This window comes from Micropterus salmoides, unplaced genomic scaffold, assembly GCF_014851395.1.
Source record: "Micropterus salmoides isolate LMB-PRFRI ecotype aquatic unplaced genomic scaffold, ASM1485139v1 Ms_hic_scaffold_1013, whole genome shotgun sequence".
Classification (NCBI taxonomy): domain Eukaryota; kingdom Metazoa; phylum Chordata; class Actinopteri; order Centrarchiformes; family Centrarchidae; genus Micropterus; species Micropterus salmoides.
Genome location: NW_024040057.1, coordinates 15,001 through 24,032, shown reverse-complemented (window position 1 = coordinate 24,032; position 9,032 = coordinate 15,001). Strand labels below are relative to the sequence as shown.

General features: G+C 39.6%; 1 pseudogene; it reads right to left on the bottom strand.

Annotated features, from left to right (window-relative positions):
- Window positions 1-3: 3 nt before the first annotated feature.
- The window catches only part of LOC119896731, a 16,372-nt pseudogene continuing 7,343 nt past the window's right edge, over window positions 4-9,032 (bottom strand).

The window sequence follows — 9,032 nt, the reverse complement described above, 5'->3', positions numbered from 1 at the left end:
AGCTTCCTGCAGCTCCATCAGTCTCTCTTTGTACTGGTTCCTTTCCATCAGCACTCTGGCCATTTCCACTCTGGTGAAGCGCTTCCTCTGGGCTGTAGGTACGTCACTCTGCCGTAGCACACAATTAAACCCGCACATGACCACACAGAAATACATTTTTGTTATGGGGATGAGCATCTTGACAGAGACAAACATGGTATATTTATGTTTTTCCATGCATTTACCAATTACTGCATACATTTATAGACAATACTAACAAATCGGACAACAACAAACATGTTATATACTATATGTGTAGATATATCTGCAATCGCAGACATTGTTGGTAAAGACTCACATCTTCTTCATCTTTAGTTTTATGTTTCACTTCCTCCACCTCAAGTCGTACTCTGGAAAAGACCATGGATTACACTCGCAAGACATACAGGAAATACATTTTAATAAAATATATATAAGCAGGGTAGTGTTAAAACAATACCTGCTACCTGCTATGACTTACTTTTTGAGTTCCTCCTCCAGCTCTCTGGTCTTGTCCTCCAGCTTGGTCTTGGCCTGCAGCAAAGCCTCCAGCTCTCCCTGCAACATCTCATTCTCACAGGTCAACTCGTCTACCTTCAAGATCAAGTCTTTATTCACCACGTTCAGAGCATTCCTGGAGAGCACATTTTAGCATACTTAAAACACTCTTAGCACAATTTGACTGGGACAAAGGATTAAGAAGTGGTGGATATCATATATCCAAGTCATGACACAAAAACCCATTAAGTTTGTACTTACTTTGTCTCAAGCAGCTGTGAATTCTCCTGAATGAGATTTTCAACTTCCCGGCCCATACCTAAACAGAAGCGACGATGAAATTAGAATTACATTTTTTTTTAAATGACAACAAGCTGCAGCGGTGACTACATAAGCACTACAGATGGTTAAGATTCAACACTATAGATTATTCTCAATAATGTTAAAATACAACAAAGCACTACGTAAGACATGAAATATCTGCTAGTGAGATATTTGTTACTGTAGCTTTCACAGTACAAGAAACTGCCACAACACATAAACGCACAGCACATGTCACATGACTGACAGGAGAAGGATGGATAGAGTGGGTGGGGTCTTACCAATCAAACTAAGGTCTGAGAAAACCATGCAATCCAAGTCAGGCGGAAAGAACAAGGCAGCAGAGAGAGAGAGAGAAAGAAATGCGGATATAGTTTGAGACAGTGGAATGACCAAAAATGATGAAGGAGCCAGAGCTAAAACGTGTAGTTGTTGACTCCACAAGCAAAAGGCGCTGTTGGGTCTCTAAAGCTAGTTAGAAACGGCAATCGCAGCGGTACAGAGAAGGAAAACAGGAAAATACACGGGCAAAAAAATAATAAATTTAAGCTGTAAAAAGAATAGTTAGGCCAACAAAGGAAGCATTGGACTCCATCATTCATGCACCAAACTTAGTCAAAAGTAGTCAAAAGTCAACTGTTTTCAAACTTAACGAAGAACAATCTGTGAGCTAAAATGATGGCGGAAATGAGAGTGACTTATGGGTAGAGATCAAAAGGACATTATAGAAGAATGCTTAGCTAAGGAAAGGTTTGAGGTCATACACACCAGAGTACTCCACTGGGATTATGGACAAAAGCCAGAGGATGAGACACGGGAGAGAGAGAGGTGATGTTAACATGGGTAGATGGCTAAACAGCTGGACCAAAGCAAGTGGTATAGCATTGCAGCAAACAGCAGGTGTTGGGAGTTACAAGGAATCTAAAAGTAGTTGTATCAGTATTACAACAGCTGCTACTCAAACACAGTAGTAAAGTATATCAGTATAAAAGCGATTACAGATGTAAACAAAATATAAAAAATTTGTATGCAATACGTTTCACTGATACTGATACACATTGTGCTCCACAGAGTCAATTGTTCTCTAAATCAGTACACCTCAAAATGACCTCTTAAGTGTGTTTTGATGCCATGGCCAAGTGAATAAACTGGGGGAAAAAAGAAAGAAAGAACATGCGTCCATCTATTTTTAAATGTTAAATATCTTCATGTTAATATTATTTGGGTTACCTGTAGTTTAATCAGCAGGGAACAATAAGGACTAAATCTAAAAAACAGAATCAGTAACTCTCATTTTATATTTATATTTATTTATTTTCTCAAATTCAAAAGGTTTCGCTCTGTGATAGGTGGTCCCTCTATAACTGAAAGAAGCTTAATTCTCAAATGACATCATAACTAACCAATCACATTTAACCTCTGAGAGGGAGGTATCGTTTATTTATAAAGTGACGATTTTTACCAAGTAGAAAGCTGATAATAAGAGGGGCTTCTACAACTGAAGAAAGTGGTTATTGATGGTTTTGTTAGTGTCCTTAAGTTGCTTTCTGCTTCTTATTTTTTTTGCTTGTTAGTTACTTTGTGGCCTGTAGGATTTTATTAGACATCTACCAGCCAATTACAAACAAGTATTTTCCATGGCCATGGTCACAAATAACATGTATATGCTTATTTAATATTCACACAACATGCAAATCTCTGGAACGTGAGCTTGTAGAATAGTGTGTATTCTAAATACTAAAGTTCCAGGGAAAGTGTCAGTAGGGTTTTTCAGCTAAACAATCATTCAGTCAGTTCATTATTGAAAAGGAGACAATTGATACAGACTTTTCCAACATGATGTAGATGAAATGTATTCACAGGATCTGACAGGATTCCTGCTACATTATTCCATTTCTGTGCTGCATTGTTCCAATGAAGATGACGTTTTTACTCACCCAGCAGGTCGGCCCCTTCATCAACATCCCCTATGAGTCCGGTGCCTGCAGACGACAGCTCTTCAAACAGAGAGTCTGTATTGCGGTCAAATGCCATGTTCTCAATGCCTTTAGTAGGGGTGCTAGAAGAGTAATCACAACAGGAGGTTGATGTGTTGTTACCTGTTGTGCTGATGTTACTACCTTTGTTTAAAACTGGCCTGACAAGCATGTTTTTCATACTACCTGCAGGGTTTGTATCCAATGAGATCCATGACCAGCTCAGGGTGGACTCTATGATGTCCTGCACATCTGAGTTGTCCTCATTTTCAGGCAAACCTGCATAAGACAGCATGTGCCAAAATACCAAAAAGAGGAAAGGGTGCTGTGTGTGAGGATAAATCTAGAACATTTTGCATCAAATAGGACTTTTTTAGATTCAAAATATGTATGCCAAACCCTTTCCCCCACAAAAAAGGAGAAATGCACAAAGACCAACAAGTTTAATACATGACTAATGAATGTGATTCTATGAACTAGTGCTGTTTTACTGATGTTTGACCCTACCCACTGATATGGATCTGGTTCCCGGTGCAGCCTGCACCTCCATGCTCTTACTATTCCCATCTTCCCTCTCCATGTCCGAGGCTGTGGTGGACATCGGAGTAGCTGACTTGGAGCCAGTGAAGTCCGACAGCTCATCCTGTAACGAAAGGGGGCTTACTTACAGCAATATTTAATAATAATTTTTTATTATTTGTTTATGTTATTTACACATAGCCATTGAAAGTCAAGGGTCAACATGACAGGGAGACTTTAATGAACCAGTGCCGAAATGAAAAAACTAAAAACATACAGAACACATTCGGACACAAAGAAAACTACAGCATAACACCACAGTTTGCGAGCTAACAGGACAACATGGTTGGGCAGGTTAAAAGTACTAATCACAAGCTAGAGAGTTCACTACACACGACACATGCACTATAACAGAAGACACGAGCTCTTACTTTGTGTAGAGCAAGAGCATCTTCATTATCTCAAAGAGAAAATCTACCTAAATCCATTAACACAACCTTCCACCTTTTTGGGAAAGTATAAATCCTGAAAACATCAGGGAATCTAAAAGAAATACTATGAATTAACACCAAAAAGGAAACAACCCTGAAACACTAAACGATGGATGTGGATGCATTGAGAACAGCTTTCAAATCACAGGGAAATGCACAGGGAAAACATGAGCAACACAGAGCTAGTACATAAAAACAGACAAGGAAGTCCACGCACAGCTACACGGATTTGGGGGGGTGGGGTGGGGGCTTCACAGAAACTCAAATTAACCACAGCCACAGTGGGAGCTGCCATTCTACCACTAGAGCACAATACGACACAAACCCACATGATTCAAAAACTAAAAGCAGTTTAGAAGAAACTGAACAATGCAAATCTACTGGACATCAGATCTACACAACTACAGCATTAAAATACAGAATACTATTAAAATGCATGATGCTATTTTTATTGTACAATGAGTGATCAGAAATGTTACTGTTATGTTGAAGATATGCATAAGTGAAGCAAAACTACAAAGAAGCGTATGAAATAAAAAAAACTCATGCATTGTAGAGGCCAGATGCAACCACGCTGTTATTGATTTTAACAGATGAATAATTTACCAATTCCATCTGTGACACACCTGATTGTTGTGTGCGCCTAGATTTTGAAAGAACCCAATGTAGCCTTCGTTACAGGACATGGTTGCATGTAGCACGATCTAGCACAGGTGGTCTGTAAAGTGAGGGTCTATAAATGCACAAGTGAGAGGCGACGCCTTTGAAAAGATGAAACAGCATAGTGGAGGAGGCTACTGAAGGCCACACACACGCAAACACAAACACTGCGCTGTCTGCAGCCAATGCAGGCGTGCTGCCGCCGCTGGCACTTCCACCAGCTGCCACTCATCCAACTACCTTGCAGTCGTCTGCCAGTGAATTCCCCCAAGAAGAGTCCTGCGCACTCTTACCCTCCATTTCCTTTGGGGGGTCGACAAAGTCCAACTGCTTGGGGGGGGAAGAATAAGAATGAAGCTCACATGTGCAGAAGCAAAAATGCATACACCCCTAAGTGTGCATGTCTGTGTAATTAATGTGTGTGTGCGCACATGCTCTATTGCTTGCAGTCTAGACTAGACAGTCTGCACTGTGAGGTAGCCACAACAGATTCATCTTCAATAAAGTTAATTCATCTTTCAAAATATCAAGTTCAGTAATCTTTTCCTGTATGTAATGTACCTGTAGTTTTTTATTGACTAACCCTTACAACTGTAGAGGAAACAATTAGTTTTGACAGACAGTAATCATTAGTCACTGTCCTGACCAAATGGCGTCCTTAGACAAAATACCTTCGAAGTTGTACTTGGACTGGTAAGTAAATCTTAGGATTTGTAAAATTGCAGCCAAATGTTTTGTGTTTTCACTTAATAAAAGAAGTATTAATCAGTTAAGAAGTACTAATAGTGTTTTTCATCACTACCTAAAATTAAATATTATTCCCATGAATTGTACCAATTACATAGCTACTGTTTAAAACAGTACTCCACCAATTTAGTAATGTTCCCCTTTACATTTGTCAGGCTGATGGGACAGGATAGACAATTGATGCAACAGATCCAGAGATAACGTGTTTTATTCCACACCCTTATCCCTAGTAGCAGGTAATGTAGCCTTGAGCCGCCAGTTTTAAGCAGAGATGAGGAGTGGACTGCTGATAAGCTCACTTCTCTCCAACTCCACACTCCACTATTTTTCATTTTAAAACTTCAGCCCCAAATGATATTCCTCAGATTTTATGCCGGAGTCACCAAAGGGTTTGTGCAACTTTTTGACATACGCAGTAGTGCTCCCCTGACCTGTAAACAGAGTTTGATATGTAAAATCGGTGGAGTTCCCCTTTAAGTGGCATAGCTTTGTCACACTTTTACTGTTTATTTACTTTATTTAATGAACTGTATGAAATTAATTGTTCTTTTGTAATTTATTTGTAGCTTTGGCAATATTTTTGTTTTACATTCATGCTAATAAAGCTGAATTGAATTGAATTGTCAAGGTCCCTTTGAATGAAACAAAAAGTAATGATTTAGAAAATATAATTATTCCAGTTTAAAAGGCAATGGGATGGTCTTGCTTATAGACTCATATCGTGCATGGAGATAAGATCATGACTGGCATATGTTCTTAAATTGTTGTTCCTTTTCACTTGAAACGTCACACACTCCCATAAATAAATATGACATCTCCGTTAAACTCTAAGAGCGTGTCTGCATATCAAAGCCGCTCGTGTTCAAAAGCTCAACAATAACCGTCCTGTAGCACTGATTACATAAGAACCAATCACATTCCAGCAAGCCCTTTTCTCCCTCAGTGACTGGCTGCGAGCCATACAGCGGCATCACTCCCATCATGCATCACGCCACAGAGCTGATGTCCCAGTTTTAACAAAAACGCAGCAGTGGGATGAATTAACATTGTCACCCTCCAGGTCCGAACTGCCACAGATAGCCCACGCAGCAAACACAGTTTTCAAGAGTACCAATCACTGTTAAAGAAAACAGCTTATTTTTAGCTGAGAAAACATAACCATTATAATGTCTATGTTAGAACAATGTTTTGTATTCCCAGTAGTATTTAAAGCAGTTTAACATGAATTGAAATGACTCAAAACACACTTCACATAATAAAATTCAACGTCATAATTTGCATCAAAAAGAAGAATTGCTGCTGCTATTATAATATTCATGTGATACATTTAATGATCTCCCCTGACTGATGCACCACGGGAACAGACACGTTTGCATTTTCATCTATGGCTAAAGAGGAGGATGTCTGAAAACAGAGGTGCCCTTGTCAAATGCCTGCTAAGATTTGCCTACACGCCCGAGCCTCATCAAAGGCTCTCTATTTTTAAATAGATCCAAAGCCAAAACTACTGTCTTCTAGCACTGGCAGGAGGGCTGGAAATACTCAGCCAGGAAATGGGATTAAAGCCATCATATCGTTCTGCATATTTTATGCATTTCTTTGGACATGTTTCTATGCTGTTGACACTCATTTTGACCAAACAGCTAAAACAGTAAGAGTGTTCAGGTGTAAACCATTTAGTGGGACTAAATATATAATATAAAATACTAAATATGTCTTAATCATTTAAGATTGTTGCTATGCAGACTGGACAATAACCAGATGCACAACTGACACTGATGAAATAAGGAGGAAACAATGAGGACACAGTCTCAAAGGTAAAAAATAAATTCTGTCTTGTGTTTTTGTGTCTGGACTATAAAGGCATAACACTTGTTTCTCACCACGCTGCACTGCATGTCCGATGTTCATTTCCATTGTAAACTCCCAATGTTAGTTAACAGGCTGATTTCATGTAGTCTGGACCAGACAAGAGTTCATTCTCTGAAGAAAAATCACCCTGGAATCATGGAGTCATTATTTCCCACCAACACGACACATACCTTGAGGCTGGTGTTGGACCGTGGTTGTGATGGGTCGGTAAACCTCCAGCCCTCTGTACTCAGTGTCTCTGCCTTGGTCTGGGGGTCTGGGGTTAGCAGGGACACCCCACCAGACGATGGAAAGATCCCCAAAGAAAGAGGCCGCTCTCTCCTGGAGTGACAAGAAAACTGGTTCATCATGCTTTGTCAAAGGCAAATCATGGATCTTGTCTCAGTCCTTGTTGTTAACTGAAGTGTTTGCTGTGGCAGTGTTTTGATTTGCAGTTACTTGTTTTTACAGTTTCTAAGATAAACTACGCCATTCGAAGTTCACATAATCCTGTTCACAGGTTTGTCTATAGTGTTGTATGCCATGGAAAAATAGGGTTCTTCCTGAGGAGCCTCAGAAGTGTTTCTCATTCATATCACATTGGAGTTTTTTTTATTAGTTTCTGATTTTGATTACCATTCTTGTTGACATTTAAATAGTAATTACGACTAGAAAATGTTTGAAATTTCTGATTTGTTGGTCTTGGCACTTGCTAATTCAAAAGGCCTCACATCTCTCACAAGTCTGTGTAATTAAACCCAAATGTAATGGAGATGTTGTATTGTCAATGCACAGTACTTCAGTCCTAACACGACGAACTCTGAATCACACAACCTTCTTGATAACTTGAAGGCTCAAAAGTCATTAACATGGGAATCTTCCCATCTGTACCATCCATGCCATGTGACATGAGCACAGCATTTCTACAAACTTATCTGGTCTTACCTGACTCGGCCGGCCGTGCTCGACTCTGAGGTCTCACTAATCTGCTGCATTTTGATCCTCTCTACGTGCTCCATATAATTATGGATCATCTGCAGAAGTCAAACCAAAGAGGAAGCTAGTCATGAATGTTGTTAATGCCTGTCTCGACAACAGTTTACTTTTCTTCCTTCCCCCTCCTCCTTACCTCTGTGTGTCGCTGATGGAGAGAGTTGTATTCCTTCTTGAGCTCCAATTCACGTTCTTCTAATCTGCCAACTAAAGAAATTTTATGTTTCCAGTGACAAATATGAACAAATAGTTGGAAAAGCTAGAGCAGATAATTAAGATTTGGGGAAAGTAATTTGGTTGGTTATGATGCTCTCCACAGTGATTTTACATCTATGGCACAGCATGTTTTGGGCGTCACCCCCTAAAACCCTGTTAGTATGACCTCAGAATCACTATAGAGTGTTCATGTTTGCCTTTTGTGTCTTCATTTTACAGCTCTTGTCATTTATCTGTTTAGATATCAATAAAAAAATAGGCAACATGAAAAACCTCCTCCCTTCTGAGATGCATTTTATTTGCACATTAAAATCCAATAAGAAACGTCTCCTCATTAGCTTAAAAGGACTAGTTTGTATCACTTTTGCTTTGCTAACCTCAGCTCAGCTTTTCCAACAACCACTTTTCAGACTCATCTGAAAACTGAAAAATAATTTAATCAGTCTGTACAGGACAGAGCTTTAGGCAATACCTGTTTAGTCTAAGTTTGTATCTGATGTTCTCAACATTGGACAAGTAGGTAGTAATAAAATACAGCTACCAGTTACTTTCTATAAATTGAGCTAATCTTACATAGAGCCATAAAACGTAGCCTACTGTAATGTTATAAGCTTTCCTGCTCAGCGCCGCAGTCTGAAGGGGAGGGGACATGTTAGCTAGCGCAAACCGGTGTTGTGCCGAATTCTGCCTGCCTGCCGAGAATTGCATGCACCTCACGGGTGGTAACGGTCATTTATGCTGA